This window comes from Pteropus medius, unplaced genomic scaffold, assembly GCF_902729225.1.
Source record: "Pteropus medius unplaced genomic scaffold, Ma_sr-lr_union100, whole genome shotgun sequence".
NCBI classification, from domain to species: Eukaryota; Metazoa; Chordata; class Mammalia; order Chiroptera; family Pteropodidae; genus Pteropus; species Pteropus medius.
The window spans coordinates 30,309,183-30,325,934 of NW_024355205.1; positions in this window are offsets into that span (position 1 = coordinate 30,309,183).

Below are 16,752 nucleotides of genomic sequence, written 5' to 3' on the forward strand. Positions count from 1 at the left end.
AGACGTAGATTTCCAAAAATGTCACTGGCGGTATGACGAAGATCCTAATGATCACCCACAAGCAGTTTCCCTTTCCCAGTGGGTTCGCAATTTTCAGTGTTTGAATCGAGTCATACCTTCTTCACTTGAGGCCAGCAGTCGGTCAGCCGCATTTACTGGATACCCACAGGGTGTGGTGCATTTTACTAAGTGTAGGGGTGAATTAAAAATAAATAGAAGCTCAACTCATCCTCCAAGCTTTTAAATTCTGGGGACACAGAACACAAATACACTAATAATGAGGGACCATTTCACATGGGGTTTAGAGACAAGCAGTCTAATTTATTTTGTGGAGAGTGACATTTTGTAATTAAGTGACCACAAAATAACGGATAAGCCAGGACTTGCCCATTAGCCTCTTGACTCCCTGTCCAGCACTTTTCCCAATAGGTCGTCCCACCACTGACCCCAACAAGCTCTACCAATTGCAGTGAGAAATTGTACACTAAATGCCGAGGGAGTTGGAGCACAGAAAACGAAAAAAGACCTTGGTATTAGGAAGGGCATTTGGAATGCATCTTGGAGGAAGGAAGAGACGTGGATTGAGTAGAAAGGAGCAGGGAGAGCAGTTTTATGGCCTGATCATCCTCATGGCCTGAGAGTTCGCCGGGTCGAGTGCTACAGACAGCAAGGAGCACCTTTCAGGCCCAGGGAGGGAGACTGGCAAGGCCTGGAGGAGGCAGAGATTGTTCCATGGGAGGGAGTGGGGTTCATGTGGCCCCGGGGAGTGGGGAGCTGTGTGGCGTCGCCAAGGCCTAGAACCCCAGCAGGGAGGCCAAGGGTGAGACTGGTGGAAGTTGGGGTTGTTAGAGCCCCCTTCACATTCCAGAGTTTGTTTCATTGCAAATTATTTCTTAGTACGTTTAGGAGAAATGGAAAGTTTTCTCTTGGGGACGTTGAAAAGCCCGTAGATATAATTCTGTAAAATCCATGGCAGTGAATGAATTAGTTCTTAAAGGCGTGCATGTGAGTGAGTGTGTGTATGTGAGGGAGTGTGTGTGAATGGGAGAGGGTGTGTGGGGGGAGTGAATGTATCCGTGTGTGAGAGAATGAGCCTGTGAATGTGTCAGTGTATGTGAGTGTGTGTGAGAGTGCACATGAGTGTGTGCATGTGAGAGAGTGTGGATGGGCGGAAATATGTGCATTTGACCACAAGAGTGTGTGAGTGTGTGCTTGTTTGTGAGAATGAGTGTACGTGTCTGCACGTTAGTCCTAGCTGTCACTGTATTTGTATCCTATTGCAGTTGTAGCGAAATTACTACACATTTAGTGGCTTGACACAGGACAAATATGTTATATATTCTAGAGGTCAGAGGTCCAAATGGGTCACACTGGGGTAAAATCAAGGTGTCGGCGGGGCTGTGTTCCTTTTCGAGTCTCTAGGAGAGAATCTGCTTCTTCCCTTTTCCAGCAGCTAGAGGCTGCCTGTATTCCTTGGCTTGTGATCCCGTCCTCCATCTCCAAAGCCAGCAATGGTAGGCAGGTTCTTCTCACACTGAGTGCTCTGACCTCTTCTGCTTCACGCTTCCACTTGTAAGTGGTTACACTGAGTCCACCTGGGTTATCCAGGAGACTCTCTCTATCTTGGTTTATGGACCTGATTGCCAGCCTTAATTCTACCCCCAACCTAACATAATCTAATGTATTCATGGGTTCTAGGGATTCGGAGGGAGACATCATTCTGCCGACCGTGGTTGCCATCCTAATCATTAGTAGGGCTTTCATAAAGCAGAAATGCCTCTTTCTCCTTCTCCAAAAGTCTACATGCCTTGGAGAGGCTGTGGGCTGGAGAAGCAGGTGTGTTTTGGAGAAGCAGGTGTGTTTTGCAAAAGCATCCTAGGTAATTCTAATTCGGCCCTAGCCCAACTGAGATGCACTGGAGGAGGTGTTATCTTGAAGTGTTATTTGTTTTTTTCCCAAATAGCAATGATGGAAAGGACTTTTATGATGACCTGTCTGACCCCTTTGCTTTAATTCACAAGGAAATAGAGAGCCAGGCTGGTGAAGTGACTTCTCCAAGTTCCCCCAGCTGGTGGAGGCAGAGCTAGAGCCCTAAGAAGATGCTCAGAACTCTGTCTACTTCTCTTTCTATCATTATGCTCATCCATTTTCTAAGATCATTGTCCTGCTCTGTTTAACCAAAAAGGATGTGGTTTTTGACCTTCAGAAGGTGTTTAATTCTCTTGACTAACAAAGTATGTCTGTCTGTGTATGTATATGTCTTAAAAGCAATTACAATAATTGGATAAGATGCTTACATGGTTTTGCTGCATTTGCTGCCTAAGGCACATAATGAGACGAAGAGGTGAAAGTCTACGTAATGTGCCTGGCATTCAATCCGAGTGCCATGGTATCAAGGAGATGCAGAAAAATTGGCAGAGGTTCAGAAAAGATCAGCTAAAATGATGAAAAGAAGGAAGATTGAAGCAGCTAAGCGGAGAATGCTTCACTAAGCAGTCAGCTGGAGGAAAGCAGGCTCCAAGACTTCTATGAATATTTTCAAGCTATGACAAAATCAAGACGTAATTACTTTAGCATTTTGGTAGGTCTAAGAAAATGCACTGTGTGTAGATACAAAGAAAGAAAACTATTTTGTGCCAACACTAAGAATGACCATTAACTCATTTCACCTTAACCTGTAGTTGACCTCACCTTGTAGACATTTTTTTTTTTTTTTTCACTTTGGCTGATTGCGAGGATGACCAGTTGTCCTGGTCTTCCTGGGACAGAGGATTTTCCTGCGATGCAGGACTGTCAGTGCCAAAGCCAGGCAGTCCCTGGCAAACCGGAACGGTTTGCCTTCCTGCTGACTGCACTGATTGTCTCATTGTATGTGAGAGTCGTAATCTAGGCTTAACTTGTCTGTCCATCTGGGGACACTGGGATAGCTGAAGGTTACCTGAAATCCTGTGTGCTTGAGGATTCCAAATCTTTTTGAAGAAATGGTGAAGAGGTCTGTGAGACTCATGGTCAAGCCTCAGAATATCTAACTGAGCAATTCTGCCCAAATTGGGGAGGCAAAACTTGCCCACCTTGGCTGTGATTAAGTAGCATTTGGGTGTTTTGGGAAGGTAGAGAACATGGCTTGAGGTGTCCTGGGTTGTCTTGGGGTTTCTGTCTAGGTGCAGTGACTGGTATGTTTGATGTAGTACTAGATGATGTCCTTCAGTCATCTCTAGCCTAGTCAGAAAGAGCGAGGCTACCTTTTGGGGCCCTGGAAATGTATAGTCAAGCTCAACCAATATCACATGGTATCTTCCATTTTTCTTTCTTTCTTTCTTTCTTTCTTTCTTTCTCAACAACAACAACAACAACAACAACAACAACAACAACAACCATTTCACGCATCCTGCACGCATTCCTTCCTTCGGCTTCACGCATTTCAGCCTACATTTCCTTCCTTTCTTCCTTCACATTCACCTTCCTTCACTTCCTTCCTTCCTTCCTTCATCTTCTACATTCCTTCCTTTCTTTCTTTCTAACAAAGCTTTCTTTATAACAACTTTCTTTCTTAACAACAACTTTCTTTCTTGTCTTTTTGCAAAGCTATTTCCAGGTGACAATATATAATGTAGGATCAATGAATTGCACAGCCCATCGACTTATTTCTTTTCTGTAATGTGTGTTCCTTGGACAGGAGCAATATGTTGGGGGGTGGTGATGCGGACCAAAGAATGCCAGGTGCAGGAAGAAGTTCAAATGCAGAATGTCTATATCCACCAGAGCAAATGCTGATACCGCGTGATAGAAGGAATTAAATATAGTCGATCTATCACTACAGGCTGGTCCCTCAAAGGAAGACGGTATTCGGGGATAAAGGACGATTCATGCTCCTTGCAAGTTGGGCCTCATCACTAGAAGTAGCCAGATTAGCATTGGTGAAGGAAGTTTATGTTTTTCGAGTCTATCAATAGATTCCATTCCCACCTCTATGGCCACTTTGTTCATGAGCCCATTGAACACTCGCTAATTGTGGTCGCTGGGAAGAGGTCGACTGATAGCTATAGGAGTGAGTATCTTGTCTACTGGTTTATTCAGCACCTTTACCACTGCCAAGTGGGGGGCTTCTGGAGAGTATGCACCTTGGGCACTTTTCTGGAATCCCATCCACATACCTTCTCAAATCTTGTTACTAATTCTCCAGTTTTGTCCATTCTAAGTTCATGACCAGCCATGTAAACATTAGCCACAGCCCACAGCCCAAGAATCTTATAGTGCTTTACTTTAAGTCATCTTACAAGAATATATATTTCATGAGGTCAAGGATATCATCTGTTTTATTTACCAGTGGCTTCACATTAATAAATAAATGGCCAAATGAATAGTTGCTTTTTAAAGCTGCTTTCCAACATTAGTCTTAAACTAATGTTGGAATCATTTTCTATTATCAATAAAAATTCTTTATGCAATCAGCTTTAATGGCTAGGTAATGTTTCATCCAAAGAATGTAGTATTACATTTCTCGTGAACTGGGGTCTGAGAGAGAGCTTATTAAACGATGAGGTGGCCCATATCATTCTTTGGCTCTTCTGCAGCCTTTCAAATCTATCTGAAAGTACAATATTCTCTGCTCGACTCTTGCTATAAGTCTTGATTGTCCCAGAAACTAATGTTGTCTGAAGAAGCAAAGATTAATTTTATGCAATGCATCAGGGCCCTGAACACTAATTCTTTTGTGGTAGGGTAGAAATTTCAATCAACATATTATCTCGTTTGTTTGCTTATTTGTTTTTGACACTCACTGCTTCTGGTGACAAGCAGGGCAGAGATAGAAATACAATAACGATAATGTGTTGAATTCTAAATGCTTCACATGTGTTTTCTCTTTGAATTTTCAGAATAATCCTTTGAAGTGTTGTTGCTAAGGTAGAGAAAAGGTGAAAAGTGTCCAAGGTTTCACGTTGCTGATGTAATATCAGGATCCACACAATGCAGTCTGACTCTCCGACGCCGTTCTAGATGTGGTCTCAAGTGATTTTATTCAAATGCGTTCTTGGCAAAGAAAGACATGAATAATGAACAACAAGAAATGGGAGAATATTTTGCTCTTAAAATGATGATGAGGTATATAGCCCCCTGCTGGGAACTATAGCAGGTCCTAGCTCTTTAGAATAAGTTGGGAGACTTCAAATGATTTCTTTGGGAAAAGAACATCTTGGCAAACCAGAAATGGGAGATGTTCTGCCTGACTCCTTCCTCCAACTCTCACTTCTCAGTTGACCTAGGCTCCTTATCTTACCAGGAGTGAAGAAGGTCTCATAACAAACCTTCACCTAGCTGACTCCCCAGCTTAGTGAACGCTCTTCATCCCTTCCAAAACACACAATAACTGATGCCCGTGGCAAGTTGAATACTCATAGCTAGTTGTCCAATCTTTCACTTACCTGCTGATTTAGCTGCTATGCTTACTGAGTCTGTTGTGTTAGCTCCCAAATATTTTTATACTGGTTGTACTATTACTGCAATTAATGCATTTAATGAAATATTATGTAAACCATTAAAAAAAAAATCAAACACCTACAACATGCCAGGCTCTGTTTTTTGTGCTTAAAATAAAATTGGTGAACAAGGAAACATAGATCTCTTTTTTCTTGATTCTATGCAAAAAGATGTAATTTACCTCATAGAGTTGTGTCTGTGAGAACTAAGTTAAATGCGTCTGTGAGACTCAACAAATGTGAGTTGCTTAAAATTTTTGCTTAATTTGGTGTGGTTGAGACAACTGTAAAAGGATTTGAAAATATACTGCAAAGATCTGGAAAGATTCCACACTCAGAACACTTTACAAGTATCTTTAGATTCTTGCTCTATTTTAAAGAGACCAAAACTAGAAATATATGGATGTGATTTATACAAGAAAAACAATGAAGCCATCCAAATAGCAAACCCATACCCAAGAAAAGCTTTGAGAATTTTTAAAAAGATATGTGAAGGAATGAACATTTGCATGTTTTAAGTTCAAATGAAGTGTTTAAGATAAGTATTTATCTTTATCTTTTTCTTTTTAAAAATGAGTATTTACTATAAGTGGCCTTTTTTGATTGGCAACCAACAACTACTTCCACTTGGGTTGGATGAAAGGGTTTGTACTCTATTTTTCAAGGACCAGTGAAATCAGAACCACCAAGGCGAGCTGTAGTCCTGAAACCGAAGTTCTGAGGATGGATGGGCCCTGGGAATCTGTAGTTAAACAACCCCCCTGGGGACCAACTGCACAGGGTTGGCCCCTGAGGCACCTTCTACCAATCATGGCAAAACCCCAACGTTCTTCTTCATCTGGACCTTCACCCATAACGATCAGGGCTCAAGATATCATTTAGTGGGAAGGCTCCATTTTGTCTCTAGAGGTGAAAACTTTTAGGGGTTTTATTTTGAATTGTGTCATAGCAGAGAGCTGATATTAAAAGAAATGAAGTCAATGTGCAAATCTTGGTGCTCAAATTAGGTATATCAAGGCGATCAAGAAAGAGCCCTTGTCTTGAGGAGTTCATAGTCTTGAGGCATCTTTGCATATGAATCTGTAAGTTATATTACTAGACAGCATATAGTATAATGAATAGCAAAATCACATGTTATTGATACTGTAGGGTGATGAGAGTCACAGGGTGACCAAATGTCCTGGTTTGCCCAGGACTGAAGTGTTTCCTGGATGTGAGACTTTCAGGGTTAAATCAGAGACAGTCCCAGGCAAACTGGGATACTTAGTCAGTATCCAGAGAGATCTATTTGCAAGCAAGCATAGCTGGGGAAGACTTCGTAGAGGAGAGAGACAACTGAATGGGCATTGGTGTCTGGACGAACATACAGCAGCCAAGAGCTAGAAGGGGAAAGGAAGAATTCTAATTCAAATGCATGAGCGGCCTCAAAAATGCCCGGTACTACTAATTTAAATGCAGGTGCTTTAAACCCAGTGTGTTTTTAGTGATTACTTGGCATGTTGCTACCAGTGTGACAGAACTAAGAGGTTCTGCAACCTCGAGTGGTAACAATTCCCATGCTCGCCCACCTCTGAGTACAGGCTCGTGAGCTCCTGTTCGCAGAAGCCTAGGAGTGTGTGCAGCCCACCCCGAAATCCAGATATTATTAGCCACTTAACACCACCCTAAGAGAAATCGCATCTCTGCAGTTCCATCAGCATTCACGTCTGCCCAATTCCTTTGAAATAGCTGGATTCCTCTCCCTGGAGCAGAAGAGGTCACAGAGCCTGGTGCGTGTGAATGGGATTACATATCGGCCAGGCCCAGGCTGGTTATTGGTTGGCTGAGGGGCTAATTTCTAGAGTCTGCCCTTGCCTCTCCATTAAAGGGTTGATATAGTCCTCCTCCCTGCCTCTTCTCTATTCACAGATATCTTTTATATAACCATACATGTAATAGCGCAGACCATAAGATGCTATATCAATAGATATTACATGAAAGGTATGCTAATGAGACAGAACAGCAGGAAACAGTGAGCAACAGTGGATTCCTGATGCCACCGGGATCCAGGCGAAGCGAGAAGGGTTTTCACACAGATACCTCACTCTCTCTCCAGAGCTGCTGCTGAAAGGGTTGGGGACGAGTTGAGGCCCCACTTCTTAGCCTGCTTCCTAGTCACGGGCGGCTTAAAGCTTAGCCAGGAAAAATAGATCTGGTGACAGTTGAACTGTCAAAAGCATGGATGCATATATGTATGTATTTGTGTGTATGCATGTATGTGTGAGTGTGTATGTTGTATGTGTAAGTGTGTATGCTGCAGGTGTGTATATATGCATATGTACATGGGGTGAAGGGGTATACATGTATGCGTGAGTGTGTATATGCTTATATGTGTATATATGTGCATGAGTTTGTAGGTTGTGTGTATGTGTGTGGATGTAACATCTAGGTTGTATGCATGCATGGTGAGTGTATGTATATATGCATGTATGGTTGTGTATGTATGTATGTGCGTGGGGGAATGGGTGTAGGTGAATGCATGTCGTGTATATTTATATATGCATGTTGTGTGGATATGTTGTGCGTGTGTGCATGTGTGCATGCATGCACATAGCTTTCTCGAGGGATCCCCCAGAGTCAATGGTTATGTTCTGGCGCTCAGCTGAACAAGTTTGCCAGTCCCTGAATGTGGGTGCAGAGACATTCCCCTGCTCCCTGCTCTGGGGAGAAGGTGGGTGACAGTGCTGGGAGAAGGGAGATGGGGTGTCAACTGGAGCAGAGCACAGGCTGGGGGGAGGCCTGTGTCCATGCCTGGGCTTGCCTCCCATCGTCACTTGGCTAGAGTGCAGTTATAATCAGAGGAGATGGCAAAGGGGTTCACCACTAGCAATAACCAGCCTCAGACATCCCGCCAATCTGAGATTCTCCTGGAAGCCGTTCAGTTGGCCATTGTTGCTAAGCAGTAGAATGCAATCCTGCCTTCGTGGTCCCATTCTTGGCTAGGATTTCATGAATATGAAAGCACAGATGCTGATGAGCCAGCCCTGGCCGGGTCACACTCTTGTGACTACCCAATTCCAGAGCTTCTTTGGATAATTCTGCATTTAGGCCAGCGCATCACAGGGCAAATGGAGTGAGGAATCAGCAAAGCTGATTTTCTTCAGACCTTTGAAAGAGCCCAGAAGTCAAGCCTCCTCTCGCAGGATAGCTGTTAACAACTTTGGAAAATCAATATAGCAGTAGAATATTTACTACTATATTACAATATAGCACTAGCTATTTCCTACTTAATCGTGGAGAAAGGGGTGGAGTCTTAATAGAGGTTTAAAAACCCAGAGAGATGGGCTGGGAAGTTGAGAAGCCGGGATCATGGGGGCCAATCGTTATCCTGAGCCCAGATTTGAACACCAATGACTCCCTGGGATTATGGATTCTTGGGGTTTCTCTCCTGATAGGCTTAGACAGGAGCAACAAGTTCCTTCACCTGTGGGTGTTTTTTTTTTTTTTTTTTTGGTCCTTCAGCAGTGGCGCCCACATAGGTTATTGCACAACTAGCCAGTCATCCACCGTGGCCTTAAGAAAAGGAAGTGAAGTGTAAATAGGAGTTAGGCGCTATTCAAAGATGACATCATTCTCCAACCTCTTATTAGGTCTTTTAAATAGTCACGTGAAATACCCAGATGACCGGTGATCCATGTCTACACAGTCACACATAGACATCTTCAGATAGAAAAGTACTTCTACCTTATGACAGGACTTCAGGCGAGGTGGCCTCTGGCCACTGGTTTTCTTTGGCTGTAGAGATAATGCGTTCTCTGGATCTTTGGTGAGACCCCTCGGCACTAAAAACTGTCCGACTGCTCTTCCTGTCCTCTCTCCGCCCTTCATTCCTTTCTTTGACGAGTGTTGACAGACAACCTATCAACGATTCTTTAAAAAAATCATGTTTTACTCCTATCAGTCACCAAAGTCCACCCCATATTTTTCCGACACTCATTTTTAATAGCAAGAACTTCCTTTTTGGGTCTTTCTTGTAAGCATTCCTCATCATATAGATCAGAGCTGCCCAACAGAACTTTCCACAATGATGGAAACACTATATACAGGCCCTGTTCAATACAATAGCCACCACATGCGGTTCTTGAGCATTTCAGATGTGATAGATGTGACTGAGGAACCATGTTTTAAATTTTTGTTAAATTTAATTAACTTAAATTTAACCAGCAGCATGTGGCTAGTGGCTACGGTACTGCACGGCGCCTTTATAGAAGACGTCCGAATCTTCCGAGCTTTCTTCCACTGCACCTCCAAACCCCAATTCGATTGTTGTTTTTTCCTTTTAGGTGATGCGGCCATATTTTGTCACCTCTCTCTAGGCTCCTTGACAGCAGGGGAAGTACCTAAACACTCAACTCATTGCTCCGCAATTTCTGCAGCTCTCATACTCTGTCACACAGAGAGGGAGAGGGTGGGTTTGGGAAAGGCTTCCTGAAATGTCAGTAACATGCACGAGAAAATTTCAGTTCTTTGCCAAGCATTTTCTTTGTTGACACAACAGGTTTATCTGCTTACGTGAAAAGGAGAGCTACAGCCAACCCTGAAATGAGATGCTTGAGCCCCAGATGGGTGATATTTCTATTTCAAATTAACGTATGTTTAAACTAATATAAGTTATTAGAGTTATGTATGCTTGAAGCTACCATATTATAAACGATTTAGGAGAAAGCCTGTGAACATTCCAATTACAATTACATAACCAGAGAAGAATTTGAAGAGTCCCGAGTTTGCACAGAGGAAAGCAGCTCAGGCTTTAAGCTCCCAAATGAGGCACCATTTCTCCAGGACAAAATAATTGAACTGAAATTGGGTGATATTGGCAAGGACCTGGGGTAAGGGAGGTAATTGAGAAGGGCTGATTTACACAAAGAGGCTCTTGGGAAAAGAAAAGGACAAGGAATTTCCAGAGTGAAGAAAAAAAAAAACACCTCACACTTTTTAGCAAAAGTCAAAGGCAATTATTAAGTCTCCAAAAGAGAAAGAAGCTAGAAAGAAGATATGGTGTAAATAATACCGTATATCTGGAAGATGTCTAAGGACCCAAGACAGCTCATCAGTGTCAGGAGAATAAAGTAGGCAGATAATGAACCTAATTTCAGAGGAAATGGGGAGTCGAAGAGTTATAGAAGAATGTGCGGGAACTTGAATAGGAAGCTGATGGGCATTATATTAGTTTGCTAGGCCCACCATAATGAAGTACCATAGATCGAGTGGCTTAAGCAACAGAAATGTATTTTTCACAGTCCTTGAGTCTAGAAGTTTGAAATCAAGGTGTTGATAGGTTTAGTTTCTTCTGAGGCTTCTCTCCTTAGCTTGAAGATGGCTGTCTTTTCCCTTCGCATGGTCTTCCCTCTAATTGTGCACATTTCTATGTCTGGATGTCCTCTTCTTAAAAGGGCACCAGTCATATTGGAATAGGACCCACCCTAAATACCTCATTTTAGCTTATGACCTCTTTAAAATGTCCTATCTCCAAATATGGTTACATTCTGAGGTACTGGAGGTTAGGCTTTGGCATATGAATTTGGGGGGGGGGGAGGGGCACAATGCACCTATGCTGAAGGTGGGCTGAATGAGACAGACCAGTAGGTGGGAACCACTTATAAAGCTCTTTCATTCAAGTCCACTTGTTGAGTGATGATGAAGGCCTGATGGGGCCTGATGAAGGCCTGAGGGAGATAGAGAGGAAGTGGTAGATTTGAAAGGTATTTCTGAGGTAGATTCTATAACAATAATGGGGGGAAGAGGAGGGTCATAACTCTGGGCCATTTTCAGAGTGAAACTTTTGAACGTAGGCTGATGGCTGAAACTAAGGCAGAGAATTTAGTAGAAGGGACAAGTTTAGAGCCCTTAACTCAGAATTCTTCCTAATGTCAATAAATATTTGACAAGCATGTGAGTGGATGTGAAATCCTGTGAGTTTAGGATGGAACAGAGGCTGATTGTAAAATGATGAGATCCAGTTGTCAGTGTAGCACCCAGAATCTGTTGCTTAGCTGGAAGCTGAACATTTTTTGTAATAATTTCTTATTTCAGAACTTTTCATCCTGATAATAAATCCTGGTTCTCTATATGCCCAAGACCTTAAGCATGTGCCTTGATGGGGTCCAAACAAATAGACCAATATGTTTCCTAACATCCCAAAGAAGTGGTTGGTGACAGATCTGATATTAGGAAACAGGGTTATCTAGAAAAATCATTGGAGGGACCTGGATTCAGTGAGAATAACCCTTTATTTCCTCTTGAACTTCATCATTCCTATTTTGTGCACTCTCAACATTGTAAGGCAAGTCTGTGTGATATTACTTATGTACTTGTTTTTGATCTGATGCCAGAGGCAACTGGACCAGGGAGATCTTTGATTTCATTGAAAAACAGCTCCTAAGCCTGAGTAACTTCTAAAACGAAACTTTAAAGCCTCCCCTGTGAGACATCACCCCTAAATTGAACTCTTCTGCCTTTTCCCTTTCCATGCTCCTTCATGCTGTTGGAGCATCGTCACTGCGATTTCCCTTGAGCATGGCACCACTAAGAACCAGATGAGAGGGGAGAAGGCCATGACGATGAGTATGTCAGAGTTCCTGCACCCCGGAGCACAGTCTTCTGAGAGGATAAGGCAAGTACAGGATATTAAAATGGGACTCTTGTCTCAGTTTTGGCTGAGGCCCCAAGCCAATAGATGGCAAGAGCAATGACATTCCAAAGTGAGGTGCGTGGCTTCCAGGTGCCTGGTTTCCATGCAGGATGGCACAGGAGGTGGGTGGAAACCAGCTTTGAGGCCCCCGGCTGACCACCTAGCTGCAGCGTATACAAAACATTGGAGAGGCTGAGAGGGGCTGGAGATTAGACAGAGGATTTCTTTAAAGAGAAATACGCAGTATGGCACCTGGCACATAATAAGCTTTCAACAAAATAAAACAGCTTATTATGATTAAAAAAAAAAAGAAATAAGTTGTGTGCAATAAGCTTTATACCACCATGGGTGGGGGGAGGGTGCTTCCTTTTACCCTCAGTTCGTGAGGGTGGCTTAAAAGACACCTCTTAGAGAGCTGATTCGGGAAACAGGATTCTCACTGACAGGAGACTGGCTGAGGCCACAGAGAAGCGGGGTGTGAGCGTGCACGTCCACTGACTGCAGGCTAAAGATGCGTGTTCACTGAGGTCCAGAGGTGGGCCACGTGAGAGAGAGACCTGTGGGATTATCATGGAGAATTCTAAGAGCGGAAGGAAGCTAGAGATATTGCTAGGTGACCAGGGACCAAAGGAGGGCTCCTAAGTGAACAACCAGGTAGGATGCTTCTTCCTGAGTCAAGAGCATGACAAGTAAGAAATAGCTCCAGTTTTGGGGGCAGATGGGAGGCTCAGAGAGAGTTAGCTTCTCACATGAGCCATGGTGATGGCTACTGACCTCTATCCTCGTTTCCGATTCTAACCACTGAGGGGTCAGAAGGAGCAGCCAGCAAGGTAGGAGGAAGAGAAGAAACCAATCTCATGTTTCCAGGGTGCTAGCCACAGGACGTCTAAACTGATGTGCCGGATGTCGTGAAGGCATTATCTGAGGACGCCATGGAGCCTATCCGAGATTTCATCCAGGAACAGGGTAAGACGCCGCTCCATCGAATAGGTTGAACAAGCCCTTTCAGCGGAAAGAAAACAGTGTGTTCTTATCGCACCTAGTCAATTCCCATCATTCACACACAGAGCGATGATCTAAGGCAAAATGCCATGCGTGTTCCTCATTCTCTCAGCACATACACACTGGGCACTGGCTGTGTGGCAAGCTCTGAGCTGGCTCTGGGGAACAACGGGGCGCCGAAGGCTCTGACCCTTCCCAGAGCTGATAGTCCAACATGGGAAACACAAATCCCACAAGGCAAACTTACCTGCAGCTCGTTTTGAGCATTTGACGAGGGAAGAATGATAGGGGAGTGGCTTCAGAAAAGAGAGATGACTGGGGTCGAGCGCTGCATAAGCCGGCAGCCCTGAGCGGGCAGCAACGCCAGACAGAATGACCAGTGATCTGGCATAGGGCGGGAGAAGAGGGGCCCAGTTCTGTGAGAGCACAGCGTGTGCAGAAGGCCAAACGAGTGTGATCACACTGCTATGACATCGAGTAGAACAGGCAAATCTACAGAGACGGAAAGTAGATTAGTAGTTGCCTAGGGTTGAGCGAGCTGCTAATGAGCACAGGGCTTCTGGTTCCGGGTGATAAAATGTTCTAAAATTAGATTAGAGGCGATGGTTACCTTAAATACACGAAATATGCCCAAACCAGTGAATCGGACACTTTAAATGGGTGAATCGCATGGTGTGTGAATTTTATCTAAAAAAAAAAAAAAGCTGTTAAAAAAGGAGAATCTAGACGCAGCGCAGTTAATCTACAATGATACCATCTATAGGAAATTCAGAATCTGGCAACACTAAACAACGTGTCATTTAGGAATAGGTGGTAAATCTAGAAAGAAATCAAGGGAATGGTTTCTGCAAATGTCAGGCAGTGTCCCTCCTGGAGGCAGAAGGGAAATAGATAAATAGGGGTTGCATAGAAGTCGGTGGCCACAGTAACAAAAACTCTTGAGTCTTATTGTGAGTGCTGGTGTCACAGATTCGGTCTTTATACAAATAGGTTGTACATCTCTTAGGAACATTCTTTTGAGTGTATGATGTGTCTCAAAATAAAGAAAAACGGGAAGGGGGAAGCCAAATGAGAGACAGACAGAAAGGTACTTGGGGACTCTGTGCAGGGTGCTGGGCACCGGGTGAGACATTTGCACCTAAAGAAGGCAGCAAGGGAGGCAATGAAGGTATCTCAGCAGGCAACTGCGGGGAGGAGAGCAGTAGTTCAGGAAGAGATCCAGGCTCTGAACGCAGGGTGGATGGGAACAGGGGGGGGCCGGCGGTGGGGAGCCCCAGGGGAATGAGAAGGGCCTGAGCATGCGCAATGGGGCATCGGGGTCGTGGGGGCGAAAAGGGCAGTCAGTCCCCTGGGAGGAGTGTGAGCACCACCGTGAAGAAACCCTGTGGGACGTCGGACGTGAGCCCGAGGATGAAAAATTCCTGGGAGGATGGGGGTTGGCGCAGAGATAGGGAGTCGGGGCAGTGGGGCTGGAAGGAAGATAAGATGAACGGTTTAGCTTTGGACATACAAGGAGCATATGAAACCACTTTATTACGAAATGAGGGATCTCAGGAGATTGCGACTATAATTCTTGGCAAATTGCAGGTTCCCGGGTAATTATGGGCTCTTTCCAAGTTCTTTTTGTGCCTGGTTCCTTGAGGCACCGCCCCTTCTCGGTATCCTGGTGGCATCTGCACTCTGCTCTCACAACTTCCCTAGAGGCACAACAAGACGTGTCCTGCCTCTTTCCCGGGGGTTTTGCCTGGGGCCTCAGCCGTGCAGATTTGAGAGGACTCTTTCTTGCTTCCCAGCTTTCAAAATCCCCCCGAACAAGTTCTTCTTGGATGTCCCAACTTCCCGTTGCCCTGGGAACCTTAACTGGCAGAGCTTGTGAGAGGAACAGAGGTGAAGGCTCGGAGGAGGAAGAGATTCCTAAGGCAGTACACGAACGATGAGTGGGCTCATCCAGGTCCAGGTGGGTGGGCAGGTGTGCAGGTGCCCAAGTAAGAGTTGTCAGGGAGAGTCCCAAGAGGTAGGCGAAAGCCAGGTTGCTCAAGTGGTTTTGGACTCGATCCTCTACGCTAGGGGTAACTAAAGCTATTTGAACAGAGAGATGATGTGATCGGTTTCTACCCACGTCTAATGAGCGTTTACCATGTGCCAGGAGTCCCTCGGTCTTTTCATACACGGTTATATCATTTAATGTTTTTAGTGTTTCGAGGCGGGGCGGAGTGTAGGTTTGATCCCTCCCTCCCTCGCTTCATCCATCCATCCAATAATTTTTTTAAAATTGAAGATAGCTCTGTGCTAGTCACTGTATTTATGTTCTTCCACCAGATGAGAAAACTGAAGGGTTCTCGCTCCCAGAAGATTAAATCAGTTCCCAAAAGGCATTATTTAGAAAGAAGCTTGGCTAAGATTTGAATCTAGGAAAGCAGGCTCCGGGTCATAGGCTTTCCCCTGGGTCAGCGGCATTGCTCAGCTCCGCATTGCTCAGCTCCGCCAGCTCTCTTCTGGGGCGGGACTGCAGGCCCTGACTCTGTCCTAAAGGCAAGGTTATCTGGGGGTTGAGGTATGCATTGATCTTGAATAAGACCAAGGGGTTGGTGAGACTTTTGTAGACAGGTAAATAGGCTAAAAGGCACATGCGTGCATGAGCCTGACATACCTGGTCACCTGCCATTTCTCTGCTTGCTTTCTTGCTAACAGAACTCTGATGTTTTGGGGGAGAGGGGCAAAGTGTGGGAGAACTGCAATGTATCCACCTGCCAGGTATGAATTGTAAAATTGGTGTTAAGCCAATCATGGCTAAGCTAATACCGTTTACTAGGTATTCACCTTTGCTGCCCCATTTGTAGCTATTGGGGGGGCCATGTGATCAAGTGTTTGTCAGTGAGAGAGAGGGGAAATCTACTGAGGGCTTATGAAAAATGTTTTTGATTCCCCTGATGGAAGGTGATGACATTAGCCCTCTCTGGCTGCCTCACTGCATACTGATTTTGAATGTAGTCATGATTCCTGGAGCTGTGGCAGCCATGTTGTGACCATGAAGAAACAGACGCAAAGACAAAAAACCAACAAACGGAAGGTGGCAGAGAGAAAAGACCTAGGTTCTTAATGAGCTTGAGCAGCTAAACTAATGGGAGCAAGGACTGCCTTCCAGACTTCTGGATATTGTGAAAAAAGTGAATTCCTAGGAGTTTACATTTTTTTCATTGCCTCTAGCTAACCATGTGCTAAATCATGTAATAAGACAGTGAGGAGGAGGTAGGAAGAAAACTTATTTGGAGTGTAGAGTGATGTGTAGCACACCAGTGAGAATGTTGCTTTGTTTCCTAATTATTTTGTGTTGTAAATCTTGAAGACAGAGTCACCTTTTCTTTCCTATTTTTTTTCTTTCCTACATGTACTCTCCTAATCTCTCCCTTTTCTTTTAATCACATTAAGTCCACAAACTCCATGACCATTGGTTTAGAATGAAGAATTTTCCCCTTTGTTGAGTGTCAGGCACCTTTGTCAAGCTATCAGAATTTTCCAGGGCAGAGAGCAGAGCCGTAAACTCTTTCATTGTGCTCCTGAAGACTTTCACAGATGCTCTGCTTATCATTTTGTTTAGTGCCC